The sequence below is a fragment of the Gopherus flavomarginatus genome, chromosome 1 (assembly GCF_025201925.1).
Source record: "Gopherus flavomarginatus isolate rGopFla2 chromosome 1, rGopFla2.mat.asm, whole genome shotgun sequence".
Classification (NCBI taxonomy): Eukaryota; Metazoa; Chordata; order Testudines; family Testudinidae; genus Gopherus; species Gopherus flavomarginatus.
This window is the reverse complement of record NC_066617.1, coordinates 375,074,955-375,091,806: the sequence shown is the minus strand read 5'-3', so window position 1 is coordinate 375,091,806 and position 16,852 is coordinate 375,074,955. Positions and strand designations below refer to the sequence as shown.

At 47.9% G+C, this 16,852-nt stretch overlaps 1 pseudogene; it reads left to right on the top strand.

Moving 5' to 3' along the window:
• Positions 1-653: 653 nt before the first annotated feature.
• LOC127049141 (olfactory receptor 52E4-like) lies at positions 654-1,600 on the top strand (annotated as a pseudogene).
• Positions 1,601-16,852: the final 15,252 nt, after the last annotated feature.

The window sequence follows — 16,852 nt, the reverse complement described above, 5'->3', positions numbered from 1 at the left end:
AGTCACTGACAATAGCCTATTGACAACTGCTTTCTGAGATCTCTCAATTAGCCAGTTTTTAGTTCCTTTTACATGTGCACTGCTGATATTGAATAGTGTTCATATTTTAATCTGAATAGTTTCCCCTACTAAATCAAATGTCTCAGAGAAATCAAATGTTATTGCATCTGTGCTGTTCCCTTGATCAGCCAAACATGAAATCTCATAAAAGGATGAAATCAGATGTATTTGACAAGACCTGTTTCCATAAACCATGTTTCTGACTTGAATGAATTATATTCCTAGACTATTTTTTTAACTACTCCAATACCAGCTTTTCCATTACTTCCTTACCTTCTCAAATATTTTTTTAAATGTTCCTTTCATATTTTAATTATTTACATTTAATACAGAAGTGTCCTGTATTTGCCTTTTTTTCTTGTTTTTGTTTTGGCTCTGCTGCTCTTTGATTGCATAATGGCTTCAATGAGATTTGTGAATGATGGGTCAGTTTGTAACTCTAAGGTTCTACTGTAGATGTGGTGCATGTAGTGTATCATATTAACATTATGTATCCATCCAGGCATTTGGCCTGCGACCATCATCCTAGACCCTGGGCACATAAAGAAAGTCAAGAGGACATACAGTACATGCAGGAATTTCTCCCCTGCTACATGTCAGATTCCAACACAACCAACTTCACCAACCCCTCCACCTTCATCCTGCTGGGCATTCCTGGCCTGGAGGTGGCCCAAGTCTGGATCTCCATCCCCTTCTGCACCATGTATGCCATAGCCATCTTGGGGAACTTCACCATCCTGTTCATTGTGAAGAGGGAGACGAGCCTCCATGAGCCCATGTACTATTTCCTCTGCATGCTGGCCATCACCGACCTGGTCCTGTCCACTTCCATCCTGCCCAAAATGCTGAGCCTCTTCTGGTTTAATTCTAGGGAGATCAATTTCAGTGCCTGCCTCACCCAGATGTACTTCATTCACTGCTTCTCAGGGATGGAGTCTGGGATTTTCGTGGCCATGGCTTGGGATCGCTACGTGGCCATCTGTGATCCCCTGAGACATTCCATTATCCTGACAAACCCCAAGGTGGCCAAGATCTGCCTGGCTGTGGTGTTGCGCGGTAGCATGCTCGTATTGCCCTATCCCTTCCTGGTTAGGCAGTGGCCATATTGCAGAACCAACATCATCCCCCACACCTACTGTGAGCACATAGCCGTGGTGAAGCTGGCCTGCACAAACATCCGCATTAGTAGTTACTACGGCCTCTTTGTGGCATTTTTGTGACCGGTCTGGATGTATTTTTTATCGCTGTGTCCTATATCCAGATCCTCAGGGCCATCTTCAGCCTCCCCACAAAGGATGCCCGGCTGAAGACTTTTGGGACCTGCAGCTCCCACCTCTGTGTCATCTTAATCTTTTACATTCCATCTCTCTTCTCCTTCCTCATGCACCGGTTTGGGCACAATTTGGCCCTGCATTTCCACATTCTCATTGCCAATGTGTACCTCCTGGTGCCCCCCATGCTAAATCCCATCATCTATGGGGTGAGAACCAAACAGATCTGGAACAGGCTGCTCCAACTCTTTACTCATAGAGGGACCTAAAGATTTTTCTCCTTGTGCTTTGACTCTCAGACTGAGGTCCACTGGCTGGTGACATGGTGCCAGACCCTCTTTCTGAATCAGTTACTGGACAGTCAAAGAGACATTAAATCCTTTCCTGACCGTACTGTGCTTTGTCAGCATGATAAACTGGGGAATTTGTCTTGTACAGCTCATATGGTTTCCACTTTACAAGTGCTAGTAAATGAAATATTGAGACTTTGCTTCCTACCCTGTTTCTTCCACCAAGGCCTCCCCTCTGCCCCATCTCCTTCCCCAATTCCCCTCCATCTGAGTAGCCTAGTCCATCAAGGCCGAGGGACTCACCTCGTCGTTTTCTCCTCTCTTCCTCTCCCTCATAACTCTCTAGATTGTCTCCACCTCCCTCCCTGCCCAGACTGTGCTCCCTCAGCTCTGGGTCTGAGACATGCGCTTCTGCAGCTCAGGATGATCAGGGGTGACATGAATTAATAACCCAAAGCCTCCCCCACACTGCAGCAACTGGACACCATCAGATCCCCTTTTTGACCATACTTTCTGGTTCAAAACTGGGTAGCTGACAACCCTAAGTGGCACCCAGAAGCAGAAGCCAAAACCCTGACTGTCTGGGTAAAACCCAGATGGGTGGAAACTACGTTAGCTCATGTCTGATTGAGTTAACCCTCTGTATCCTTATGTCTTTGGGCTTTTCCTGTGCTCTTCACTCACGTAGCTTATGCAAAGGGGCAGGATGCTGAGATGGAGGCATCTGTCTATAAATCGGTTGGTCATCAAAGACTATCAGCACTTAATGAGATATCGCCCAGACAGAAGAAAGAAGTAACTGTATTCTAGATAAAAGCCAGTTTTCTCCAATGTCTCTGCAGAGGGGTGGACGTAGAAGGAATGGCACCTCCCCTGAAGAGTGAACAGAGAGGGGAGGGTTTGGTCCAGCCCTTTATAAACAGAGAGATTGGATGAGCCAGAAGAAGCTGGGGTAGGAGAGAAGGACAAGGGCAGAGGAGGGGACTCTGGTTGCAGGGCTCTGGCTGCAGCACAGAGACAGACTCCAGCTGGAGGAGGAGCCAGGAGTTCCAGGAGGTGACCCCTGGGAACCCCAGAATGGGTCTGACTAAATCTCAAAGAATGCTCCAAGGTGGTGAAGAGACAGAGGCAGGGAATGGCATGTAGGTGTTGTATTCTGTTTAACTGGATCGGGGTATCTCTTGTGGAATTGTTTTAGCAGCCCTCTTTGGAAGGCCTGGGTCTGTTTGCTTTAACGATCCTGTGCCCTGAAACAGAGAAACTGGAAACAGAGTGCGCCCAAGGGGGAGCTTTGGGCAGGGGGTGCTGAAGCAATTGGAGAGTCTGGGGGAGCAGCCTAGTCTCAGGGCCTTGATGTGCAGATCTCAGTTCCCAGAGAGAGGCGCTAGAATGGAAGCTGCATCCCAAAAGTGGGCCTAGAAGCCCAGAGCCAGAGGCAAGGCCTGGACATTGCTTGGACTCCAAATCACATGGAGCCATTGTGGGGGCCCAAACACTGCCATTGGGTGGGTGTCAAGCTGTGGGAGCTTGTGCAGGGCTGTGACAGAAAACCTGGAGCTGCTGCTCGGATGCTAGGCGACTATGCATGGAAGTGGAGAAGGCCTAGGCTATCCCAAACCTCAGGGGAGGTGTCCACAAGATGTTCTCTTCACCCAAATGTGGCCCATTTTCCTCTGCCCTCGGTGCTCTGATTCCTGGACTGATCCAGCCAGGTTGTCCTGTAGGAAATGTTCCCTGAACCAGGCAGTGACAGTTTGGGTTCAGGGAGGTGGTTTGTCTCTCCCTTGGAAACTCTCTCTCTTCCCACGCATTTTGGTCCATCTCTCACTTTCCTTTGTAACTCACCCCCACCGCCACAAACACAGACACCTCCTTCTCTCTGACACTTCGAATGTGCCTCCTGTGACACGCTACACCTCGGGGATTCCCCTGTAAGCCCCATATTTTTCATTTACATACAATTGTGATATTGCATATAAAGCATGCCATGTAAGGTATCAGGTGAAAGGTTGTGACCTAGTAAAAGTCACTGTTCTATCTAAACATCTATATCATTAATGCATATGAAATTATACGATTGTGATGTATGGTTGTCAGTAAAACATGCTGTAAATTGGGGAATTGGCCAGATATTAGCTCCCCAGAGGCAACAGCAAGGAAAATAATGAATGCTATAAAACAGAACACAATGGCCACATTCTTGGCCTTTCTCCTTCTCCCACCTACGCTGCAAGCAACAATGACACTCTGAAGACTGAAGACTCCAACAGAGGAAACTGGCCCAGGTTTCAAGGGAGAACTCTGTGTATATCCAGTGGGGTGAGAAAAACTGGTTAATCTAGATGTTGCCCAGTAGAATAGGGTTGAGTGTTTAGACTGCTTGCCTATATTTTCTTTTCTCTCAATAATCACTTTTGTCATAAATAAACTTGTTTTACTGTTTATTTTTGCCAGTGAGTTTGTCAAATCTGCTCAGATTTATAGAGGCTGGTGTATTATCACTTTCTATTCATGAAACGGTGAACCAGCTCATATATACACCTTAGGTATATTCTTAAGGTACCAGGCTTCTTGTTTAGTACTTGTAGCATGTCCAGGCCTGGATGTTTTTGGAGGTGAGCTGTAACCACAATAGGTTGCAGGTGGTCCAGTCTGGGGGCAAGCCAAATGTCTGGTTTCTTTGCCCATTCACTGCTGCCTCCTGAAGGGAGTTGCACATACTGGCCGGATTTGAAAGAGCTATCTTGTGTAACATGTACCAAGGGCAGATCCCAGGAAGCTGCATCAGGTATGTTTGACAGGAGGATTAATGTGGGGAGTCACATTTCATAGAATCATAGATTATTATGGTTGGCAGGGAGAGATTATTAGGTTTGCCTCAGGAGATCATTTAATCCACCCCCTTGCTCAAAGCAGGACTAATCACCAAATGGCCCCCCTCAAGGATTGAACTCACAACCCTGGGTTTAGCAGGCCAAAGCTCAAACCACTGAGCTATCCCTCCCTTCATTTTTTATTATTATTATTATTATTATTATTATTATTTTATTTGTTACATACAAGGATACAATATAAACAAAATGAATTAATTTATGCATTTTAATTCTGGTTTTATGAACCCATGTTGCAATTTCTTGCACTTTCACAGAGGTATTTGCATGGCTGATACCATGACCTAATTTTTCTCCTGTACGTCCACCAAGAGGGGGTCTCTGGAGGGTCCAGGACTTAAGAGGTGCATTTCTACAAGGAACCAGTATGCCTTGCTGAAGTAAAGAGTGAATAATATCACCTACCGCATCCAAGGCCTCAGATTTGAGGGAGATTGCTTGGTAAGTGAAAGAAATTGACTGGTAACCTGGATGGGTGGGCAAAGATGAGCAGGCATCAAACTGAAAGACAGCTTATTTTCTGCCCAAACAGAGGGGAACTTGGAACATAATTCTTGAAAAGGGTTAGATGTATCCCAAGTAAGAGCCACAGATTTGGCAGTTGCAACAGAAGAGAGGGATGTATCATTGCGGAGGGGGTTGGTATGAGTACACATAAGTTTATGAGTAACTGGACTCTGAGCGAGGTTAAGAATTGCTGCAAGGTCGCAGAGGACGTCCATGCCCAGAATAATCCCCTCTGCATTTGGAGCTACATAAAAAAAGACTGAGTCCAGAAGAATAGATTTGATTTTACAAGAACAGGGGAGCTTTTATAAGCCGTGAGCTGTGCACCTCCTACCCTTGAAATAGTAATATACTGTTTAGTAGTGGGGAGGGGGAGGTCAGTAATGGAAACAGACGCTTACCAGTCCAGGAGAATTGTGCATGGCCGGCCCCTTATCCATGCCTGTAAGTGTGGCCTCAAGGGATTTATATCTGCATCAGCAGCACTGACAGGCAAGGGGGAGCAGTGGGTCCTAGCGGGTCATGCGATTTAAAAGCCTGGCCATTTCCGCTTTACTCAGGTGTGAGGAACGGTTGTCAGTCAGTTGAGACACTGATTGGGGCTGTTGTTGGTTACCCAGGGTTATTTGGCTTGGACACTCGGCTACCCAGTGTCTGGTCTTTCCTCACACAAAACACTGGGAGATGGCGGGGGGCAGTGGGGACAGGACCAGGACCAGGTTGAAAAGTCAGTGAAGTATTGCAGGGATTCAACTGGTCATGATTCTGTCCTGACCTGGCTTTTGGGTTTTGCGCCTGCAGTTTTTTGAGTATGTTGCCAGATGCTACCGGTGTGGTGCTCTGCTCTATTCAACGTTGAGATCAGTCAGCTGCATGCGTGTGCTCCCTCTGTGTGCTGTCCCAGCTCTGCGCAGAGAACTGACCCAACAGACCCTGAGAGAACCCCCAATGACCACAGGCTCTTGTAAGGTACGAAGGCACCCGGCCAGGTTTATTGTTGAAGAGAAACACAGTCTCCAGCTCCCCGAATCAGAGATCCAAGGTGCTGCTAAGGTGCTGCTAGCTAGTACATCTGTGCTCCCTGGCAATGGACCGGCTCAGTCAATGGCAGGACTTTCTGTTGTCCCTAGACCAGACAAAGACACCACCCCGTGGTGAATTCTTACACACAGGTACACATCAATCCCGATGTATTGGGATGCAACCGCTCTACGTAGTAAGATGCCGCCTCTCACCTTGTACATGTTGGTTCAAACAAAAAAGCTCTATCCATCATATTACCCTTTGGCCCTGTCATTGGGATGGGTCAGCCTGTTCCTTGTTATCCGTGAGGAGTATACGAGTATACAAATGTTCTGATCTCTGGGGCCCAGTACCTGATAGATATGTCTGTTTGCAGCATCAGCTCTATCCTTGCCAGCTTCTGTGAGCAGGGCCTGCCTCTGGCTCACAATTAACTTTGCTTTATGTGAGCAAAGTCTTGGCCATAACTTTAGTTCAGGCCTTAGGCCTCATACCGGGCCTTTGATACCAAGGTTTCGATCTCAGGGCCTCCTCTTACTACACCTGAGACACCCACAATTATAGCCGCCTACATTATCTTTTGCTGTTACCACAGCAACACGAGCAGCTTTGCTCCTTATCTCTTTGGCCTGTCTGACTTTGCATTCAGAGGGCTACATAAATATGGATTCATAATCAGAGCCTGGGTTCACTCCCAAATTAAGGGCTGTTTGCAGGTGGGAGTTAAAACCTTCCTTTAACATCTTTAAAAATGCCTGGTCAGTTTTTTTGGGGGGTGGGGTCTACAATGCCTGCATGGCTGGAATACATCTCCCACTTTCTTTCCCAGTATTGAGAGGCCAGCTCGTCCTTGCTTTGTACGCAGCCCATGATCAGTTCCCAGTTACTGGCTCTGTTCCCCAAGGCTTCTTGGACAGCTTCCTTAAACTGAGTGTAGGCACAGGTCATATCATTGTCAGATTCAACTTTAACAGAGGTCCAAACGCCGTTTTGCTGCCCTTCTGTAGGGATGTTGGCCCATGATAGATTGGAGCATTTAGCTTTTGTTAAGATATAAAGATACCTGGGATGTAACGTACAGGTGGTAAGCATCTGGCTTATTCTTTTCCAGAATATCAAATTTGGATTTTTGTGCTTTAGATCAGAGAGATCTTTTAGTAAAGCTCTCATTTCCCAAATGCTGAGAGGAGTGTACTTTTAGGTATTATTATCCACTCCATTTCACCTGTCCCTGACCACCAAGTGAGGCCAAGGGAGCACTGCCACTTAATTTTGGGTTTAAAGGGGGGCAGGAGGAGGAGGAGGGGGCCAATTATCTTGATCTTCCCCCAAGTGTTCCAGGTTCCAATTTTGAATTTGTTTCTCAAGGTGTTTCCAATTAATTTCATTTTGGTTTTTATCAGAATCACCGCTTGACTCAGGGTTAGTAAAATGGCCCTTTTTTTGTATGCTAGCAACAATACGACATGCAGAAAAGGTGGGTTCTTTTGTTTGTTTTGTTTTTTTAAGTTTTGCTTTTAGAGTCCTGTTTTCTGATTCAAGCTTCCTCAGCTCACGGTTGCAATCTGCCTTTTGATTCAGTTCTGATGTAAGAGCCTTTCAGAGTGTTTCCAACTCTTGTAATCCCTTTCATCTTGCAGCACATGACGATGCCTTTCCCTAAGCTTTCTCTTGCCTGACCAGAGTCCAGACCACCACAGCACACTATCTATCGTACTCGTACCCTCATTCCAGCCTTCTTTTGCCATTATCTTTTCAATCTTCCCATGTTTCCCTTTCATAAAATCAATGAGTTTCCCTCCCGTGGAGGGCATGACTGACGTTCCCCAGGGCCAGTCAATGCCTCTGCCTTCTGTAGAGGGTGTCATTGGTGCACCCTGGGGCACACCAACGGATACCTCCCCCGCCCCATGGAGGGTATTGTTGATGCTTTCTGGGGCAATTCATAAGACATTGTATCTCAGCTTTCTGAAACCCACTTACACGACGCTTCAGGGGAGACTGACTGAGCACACCCTTATTCTCAGTTTACTGCAGCACACACTTGGGGTGCTGAGTACCTGGCAGTGCAGCCTTCGCCTCCAGCGATTCCTGCACCCCAGCAATCACTGCAGCACACACTTGGGGTGCTGAGTACCTGGCAGTGCAGCCTTCCCCTCCAGCGATCCCTGCACCCCAGCAACCTTGGCCACAAACACAGTTCCGTTCAGCCCACTTACCTGTGCTCCCTATATGTGGTTCATATTAAAAAAGGGGTGTGGAGGGATGCTTCAGGGATTTCTAGCCTGTGTATGGAAAACTGGGGTATTGTTTGTACCATAATATGGAGATATATCTATCTCCTAGAACTGGAAGGGACCCCAAAAGGTCATCAAGTCCATCCCCCGGCCTTCACTAGCAGGATCAAGTACTGGTTTTGCTCCAGTTCCCTAAGTGGCCCCCTCAAGGATTAAACTCACAAGCCTTCAGGACCAGATTTCAAAGAGAAACTGCTGAGCTTCAGTTCCTCAGCAACTTTGACACCATCAGCTCAGGATTAAGGAAAGACTGTGAATGGCTATCAACTACTAAAGCAGTTTCTCCTCCCTTGGTGTTCACACATCAACTGCTAGAAAAAGGCCTCATCCTCCCTGACTGAACTAACCTCCTTGTCTCTAGCCTGATTCTTGCTTGCATATTTATGCCTGCCTCTGGAAATTTCCACTACATGCATCCGACGAAGTGGGTATTCACCCACGAAAGCTCATGCTCCAATACGTCTGTTAGTTTATAAGGTGCCATGGGACTCTTTGTCGCTAGTATGATGATAGTTACTGATGAGAATTACTGATCTCCGATCGCTTAGTGACAGCCCTGGGTACCTACAGAGATTGATTGTGTCTCCCCTTAGTCATCTTTCTCCAGAACTCTCTGTCTACTATCTATCCAGCCATCTGAGGTATTTACAGGGTCTCAGACCCTATGGAGAGCTAGGCTCTATCCTTAGTTTTTTTTTACTAATCAACTATGATTTTTAAATATACATAAATGCACAGAGGAGCCAATTCCTCTCTGACTCAGCACAGAGCCCCAGAGTTCTCATCTCCCTTTGGGAAGGTCCCTTAATTACTGTTTACTCCTTAACCTGGATAAAGAGCACAGAAGTGCAGACATAGAAAAAGAGAGATTGGCTAGAGTGTCTCCAGTGTCCAGCCTGTTTCCATTCATACGTCGCTTCTCTTCAAAAGACTGAGTGAACTGCCCTGGGATTACACAGAGCTATATTATAAACAGTGCACACCCCTATGTCAGCTTTTGGAATGAGCTGTTGCTGTAGATCCTGGGGTGAGAGAGGTGTGGGATACGGCTACCTGAGGGTGGGATTCCGCAGGGGTTTGTTTTGGGACCTGTTCTGTTCAATATCTTCATCAACGATTTAGATGTTGGCATAGAGAGTACGCTTATTAAGTTTGCGGACGATACCAAACTGGGAAGGATTGCAATTGCTTTGGAGGACAGGGTCAAAATTCAAAATAATCTGGACAAATTGGGGAAATGGTCTGAGGTAAACAGGATGAAGTTCAATAAAGATAAATGCAAAGTGCTCCACTTAGGAAGGAACAATCAGTTTCACACATACAGAATGGGAAGAGACTGTCTAGGAAGGAGTATGGCAGAAAGAGATCTAGGGGTCATAGTAGACCACAAGCTTAATATGAGTCAACAGTGTGATACTGTTGCAAAAAAAGCAAACGTGATTCTGGGATGCATTAACAGGTGTGTTGTAAACAAGACACGAGAAGTCATTCTTCCGCTTTACTCTGCGCTGGTCAGGCCTCAGCTGGAGTATTGTGTCCAGTTCTGGGCACCGCATTTCAAGAAAGATGTGGAGAAATTGGAGAGGATCCAGAGAAGAGCAACAAGAATGATTAAAGGTCTTGAGAACATGACCTATGAAGGAAGGCTGAAGGAATTGGGTTTGTTTAGTTTGGAAAAGAGAAGACTGAGAGGGGACATGATAGCAGTTTTCAGGTATCTAAAAGGGTGTCATCAGGAGGAGGGAGAAAACTTGTTCACCTTAGCCTCCAATGATAGAACAAGAAGCAATGGGCTTAAACTGCAGCAAGGGAGATTTAGGTTGGACATTAGGAAAAAGTTCCTAACTGTCAGGGTAGTTAAACACTGGAATAGATTTTAGGGTGAAGACCTCTGGCGTCAGCGGCTCCCCTTCTAGCAGGAATTGGGGACGTTGGCAGGTTTCACTCTCTTTAAAATGCAAAGTGATGTGTAAAGGCTGCAAGCTGTTTCCATTTGCAGATGTTCTGTGCAGCGGCAGAGGGCTCAGCTGGGCTGTTGGGGTGACTCACTGATGGGGCTGGAGGGCAGGTCGCAGTAGGTAGCTTGGGAACCCCTCCCCTACATCTGCCCATGCTCCACGGGGAGTAATTCAATCTACACAGAAATCTGACATTCAAGGTGAGCTTTTAGTGCTAAAACCCTGATACCCTGAGCAATGATTTCTCAAGGAGTCCCATTTTTAGAGGGGCTGTGTGCTCTGGGCCCAATCCTGCCAGGGGCTGAGGAAGAAGAGATCCCACAGAATATCAGTGACTACTTCCCAAATTGCATCAGGTCTATTTGCTGCTGGAAATTCAATCAGGAAATGCATTTTCCACAATTTTACTCTTTAGCTTGATTGTAGATGCAGGAATTCAGAGCTGAGTTGCTCTGAGGGCACACAAGCAAGTCTCATTTCATGCGAGGGTTCCGTTCCACGGTTAGCGCTGCGATGGGGCAAGGCCAGATGGCTACAGTAAAGTACTGAGAAACAGGTATGTTAGCCCCAGGCTAAACAAATCCTTAGGACCATGGTAACCAAATGGCAGTTGCTCCAGGTTAATCAAGGCACCTGGGGCCAATTAAGATCTTTCAAGAAGGCAGTGGAGAGAACTACATTGATTAGAACACCTGCAGCCAATCAAGGCAGGCTAATCAGGGCACCTGGGTTTAAAAAGGAGCTCACTCCAGTCAGGCAAGGAGGAGCCAGAGGAGAGGAAGTGCGTGTGAGGAGCTGGGGGCAAGAGGCACAAGGAGCTGAGAGTGAGAGGCTGTGCTGCTGGAGAACTAAGGAGTACAAGTGTTATCAGACATCAGGAGGAAGATCCTGTGGTGAGGATTGTGGAAGTACAGAAAGAACTGACATGGATTTGTAGGGGATCTTAGTGCATGACAGTCTCTGTTAGCCAGAGTTAGGCTAGCTGTAACCCTAATGATGGGAGATTTGTAAAAGCAAGGATTGTGTGACACAAGTGGAAAAGAACTGTATGAGAAATTGTTTTTCGACCTTGTGTAGATAATACAATATGTAGACTGGCGTCTCTTAAGTGAGGAAAACAAGATATCAGGATGACCCATGTATCAACAAAATGCAGCTGTTGCTTATTATTGTCTATAACAAAAGTATAAATGCTTCCTGTAATTGTTTACCTGTTGAGAGACCTGTCTCGGAAGGGGAGACCCTATGTCCTAGTGCACTCTCTCCCTGTTGTAGCTGCTAAACAGAATAAAATATCAGACTCTGTTGCACCCAAACAAAAAGCGAGAACTGAGTTTTTCTCCGACAGGATAAAGAAGGTGTTTGGAGGAGGCCATGAGGAAGTAGCCCAGGGATTGTAGCTGTCATGCAGCTGTTACAGGAGGCACTATAGACAGCTGCAATCCACAGGGCCCTGGGCTGGAACCCAGAGTATAGGGCAGGCCCGGGTTCCCCCCAAACCTCCCAACTCCTGATCAGACACAGGAGAAGTTGACCCAGACTGTGGGGAAGATCACTGAGGTGAGCAAATCTGCCAATAAGCGCAGGACCCACCAAGGTAGAGGAGGAACTTTGTCACAGCGCGTAAAGCGAAAACCACGTATGGTGAAACACTCATTGAGTTGAATGGCGGGCGCAATCGCCTGCACTACAGATGCAGTTTTTATATTGTAATTTTTCTTTTTTTCCCCGTTTTTACCGACTGCACAAAGCTGAATTTGCGCATGTTAAATGCGCCTAAGATGCGACTTGCCTGTATTTCTGTTTCCTGATTAGCTGAAGGCTCCAGCACTTCTGCCCAGAAAATACCCCTCAGAGTTACAGGGCTATGTTCATCTCTTTCCCTTCTCTGGTTTCTGAGGGCCAAATGTCAGGACTCATAGCCTCCTTTCTCATGGGGTGAAATCTCCCCATTCTCCCACCCTCAGACTGGGCCCTGGGCTACCGCACAATGTGGCTGTAGCACCGAGCACTGTGCCTGCTCAGTAGGTCCGGCTGGGTTTGTGCCTGTGGTTGACAGGTGTGTGCTAAAGTACAGCTGTGTGAATGCTATGTCAAAACTTTCCATTTTAATACAAATACTACAAACAAACATTTCATGACATGTCTGCATATTGAAAGCCAGCGGCAGAGTTGTTGGAATTGCTACAGGAAGGAGCAGTGGTAACTGTTTGCAATGGGTTTGTGCTATTAACTCTCTGTTCAGTCAACAGCTGTATGGTACTCATCCCTGCTAACTGAGCAGAAGCCATTTGTAATACTTACATTCAGGGTCATGCACACAGTAACTCTACAACAGCCGTGCAAGACTTTCCAAGAAGTCCTGAGAAAACAGAACCGCTGGTCTCTGCTTCAGCAAAGAGGAGAGCTGAGGTGCAGGAAAGAGCAGTGTGATAGTTTTTGATGTAATTTACCTCCATCACCTGTTAAAAAAGCATGGCTGAAGTAACTAGCACACTCAGCTGGATATTAGTGCAAACCTAGTGTTTGCACTATTCACCCATTTGCGATGCCAACCCCTCCCTCATGCAGCTGAAGTAAGTGTCCATGTTAACTTGTAGCTTACCAGATAACTACAATCACTTGCATGGGGAGCAGATGCAGGTCCTGTGAGGATGAAGGGGAACCTGTAGGATGATCTAACTCTCTGGATTCAGTCAACATAGGCTGGGCAAAGCACTTGAGCTTCTCTTGGAGGGATTCTTGGGGTCAGAGTTTATCACTGGGAGCATTTGGTAAGGGAAAGGTAATAGATCCCAGTTCTGATCAAATTTACACACGTAAATCTGGAGTGATGTCGTTATTGAATTCAGAACCAGACCCTGAAAATTTATCCCATTTGCTACAAAGAGGCAGTGGCATAATTTGAACTCACATCAGCAGAGAAAAAAAATAACGTACATAATGATTCAATTAAACACGTTTATGAATAACTTAAATGCAGGACAGATAAACACAATGACCATTTTCACCATGCACTTGCCATATGTGTACACACGTCATGATACAATGGGCCACACTTTGAAGTTGAGGGCTAGAAAGGGTGTCTGTGTGAATGTTATTATTGCAAACTCAAACAGTGCTCAAATAGGCTGTGAAACTCTGATCCACTAAATATAAATGGGGCCGAGGGATTATCCGGATTCAAAGAGGGACTGGGTTTACACCACAAAATATGTCTAACTAGTGGGTGCCTGGGGGAAACTTTCCCTTGGAGCAGTTAATCTCCTAGCTCCCTATTGCAGGGATTCCTCCATCTTCCCCTGACGCATGTGTAATTGGTTAAAAACAGATCCAATCGTCCATGAGCCCATGTACATTTTCCTTTCCATGTTGGCCATCACAGACCTTGGCTTATTGATAGCCACCATACAGACGATACTAGGCCTATTCTTGTTTAAATTCTAGAGAGATCAGCCTTGATGCTTGTTTTCCCCAGATGTTCTTCATCCACTCTCTGCAATTCATTGAATCCTCTGTGCTCTATTTGATGGCATTTGACCGCTTCATCGCAATCTTTAACCCGCTGAGATATGCCTCCATCTTAACCCTGCCGAGAATAGCCAAGATGGGATTGATGTTTGTGCTAAGAGAAGTGGCAGTAATATTTCCACTCCTCTTTCTCCTGAAATGGTCCTAATTCTTTCGAGCCAATGTCCACTCCCATTCCTACTGCCTGCACCAGGATGTCATGAAGCTGGTTTGTTCGGACATCACAGTCAACAACATCTATGGCTTGTTTTTTACAGTCATAACGGTGAGGTTGGACTCGCTGCTCATTTTCCTCTCTTATGTGATGATCCTCAAAGCAGTGCTGAGCATCACGTCCCCAACAAAATGCCTTAGGATCCTGAACACTTGTGTCTCCCACCTCTGCGCCACCCTGCTCTTCTACATGCCAGAGTTCAGCCTGACTGTCATACACAGATTCTGGAAGAGCTCTTCTCCCTTGCTTCAAATTATCTTGGACTACATCTACCTGCTGGTTCCTCCTTTAATGAATCCAATTGTGTACAGCATGAAAAGCAACCATCTTCGTGCGAGGATAATCAGAGTGTTTGTCAAGTAAAGAGTCAGTTCATCATCCAGTTCCAGAGCTGGTGACACAGGTCATAACCACCTATTCCGCCTTGAACCCTTATATACGAGGAAACAAGAGCTACTGATCTCCACTCTGTAGAGAGAGGCTCATACAGAGTCTAAGACCTGATGCTTAGGGGGGCCATCCCCACCCGCCGTTGAGGGAGAACAACACTCCGGGGAAAAGAGACCAAGCCAGGCAGCAGCATTTACAAAGTCAATCGGTTCGTAGAGAGCCAGGGGAATGGTGGGATGTTGGCCCCTAAAGAGTCATAGCTTCGAATCTGGAGTTAAACGTCATACACCAAGGACAGTCTCTTATCATCAGTCTCTGTGTCGCAGGACAACAAGCCATTGTTCTCAGCCAATTTGACCCATGCTTTCAAGGCCCGCTGGTTGCTAGGGAGATGGTGGAGTTAGTGGGCCCCTTCTGTTAATGGGCATGCCGGCAGGGTGGGATTCAGTAGTATGGAAACCGGGAATAGTATAAGGGACCTAATATCAATCTAACCCTAACCCCTCCCCTTGGCTGCTGAAACCCTGCCCCTTGACACCGTAAGCCCTGACCACCTGTCACTGGAAGTCCCACCCATGGGGAATATTACTTCCGGGGTCAAGAAGGACACAGAGCCGGAAGCAAAGTTTGTCATGTGACCCCTCTAAGAACTCCTCCAACTGCCCTCTACCAATCAGGAGGGGTTTCTCCCCCGTAGGCCCACCCTGAGAGGAGATTTGTCCAATCAGGGGTATTTCTGGGCATGGTGAGCCGTCCGGAAGTGGTTCGTGTGACCCCTCCAAGAACTCCTCCACTGCCCTCTGCGAATCACGATGGGTTTCTGCCACACAGCACCACCCTGAGAGCAGATTTGACCAGTCAGTGGTGTTCTGGGGTGGGGTGACCTGCCCAGAAGAGGGTCGTGTCACCCCCTAAGAACTCGTCCCAGCGCCCTCTGCGAATCAGAGCGCAGCACTATCACCCCATGAGTCCCAGCCATCGGGGCAGAAGAGGCCATCTTTTACCAAGAACACGTGCTTTAGAAATCGTGGAAACATGGACGCCTTCACCACCCTGGTGAGAACTTCGGACTTTGTGTGAGCCCCGAGGGCCTTTGGACTTGTGCGGAGAAAGCGCTACATCAGCGACAGTTCCAGCGAGGGCCCTTTGACTCAGCCGTTGGTGGATACGCCAGAACCCGAAACCCAAAGCCTCGTGAGGCACCTGATGAGCATGAAGGCCTCTCGTTGTTCGCCCCCCAGAGGTGGAAGACGAACGCAGCTCAGGGAAGTCACCAGAGATCAAGGTGAACAAAACAGATGTTGCTCAGGTAAATGAATGATTAAGAAGTGACGGTTGATGATGGGGTGCAATGAAATTAGGAACCGGGAGGTTGTGTAAATCTAAAAACAAGCAGTGGGGTGCTTACGCTGTTTCTTTTGTGAAAATCTCTCAACAGCTCGACGATGCCTTTCTAGAGGCCTTTGAGAAGTGACATCAGTAGCCTTGTGGGAGCAGTGATGAGCTGTCAAAAAATTAACAACAGGTTCCCTCCTCCTCACCCCACGAGGGGGTCGTGCCCTCTCAGGGGTCATACCTTATCCAACACGCCATGTTCTTGATGCCTCCCGGGACCCCTGTCCTGTCCACCCCCTTCCCTCTCCCCTGACTGTCCCCTGCCACCCCATCTAACTCCTCCTCTCATTCCTGATCACCACCCGGGACCCCTGCCCCATCCAACCACACCTTCTTTCTGTTCCTGCCCCCCCACACCCTATCCAACCCTTGCTATGTCCTGACTGCCCCCCGAACCCTTGCCCCCTTTCAATTGCCCTGTTCCCTGCCCTTTGAACTCCCTGACCCCTATCCACTCCCCGACAACCCACCAAACTCCCCTGCCCTCTTCCAACACCCCGTCCCTGCTCCCTGCCCCCTTACGGACCCTGCTGTTTGGAGCCATTTGGCTTCAGCAGGGTCCACTTGTCCATGACCGGAATGGGAGCTGTGGGGGCCCGAGCCGAGCCGGAAAGAGCCCGTCGACCGGGACCTGGACCAGTGCCGGTGCCGCGAGGTCAGGGTAGGAGCTGCTCAGCCGGTACCGGGACCGGTGCCACGGGGCTCTGGATAGGCTGGACCGGGCTGGAGCTGCTTGGCCGGGACCGGGACCAGCACTGTGGGGCCCGAGCTGGGCCGGGGAGTCGGGGCCCGTGCTGGGCTGGAGCAGCTCAGCTGTGACCGGCATCCCTGGCCCGGGGTCCGAGCCGAGCCAGAGCTGTTCAGCCGTGACCGGCACCATCGCTGCGGGGCCTGAGCCGGGCCGGCTTGGAGCCTCTTGGCTGGAACCGGCACCGGTGCTGTGGGACCCGAGCCGAGCCGATGCCACTGAGGCCAGAGCTGGGGGTGCTTGGCCAGGACTGAGCAGGGGCGCTCAGCCAGGGCCA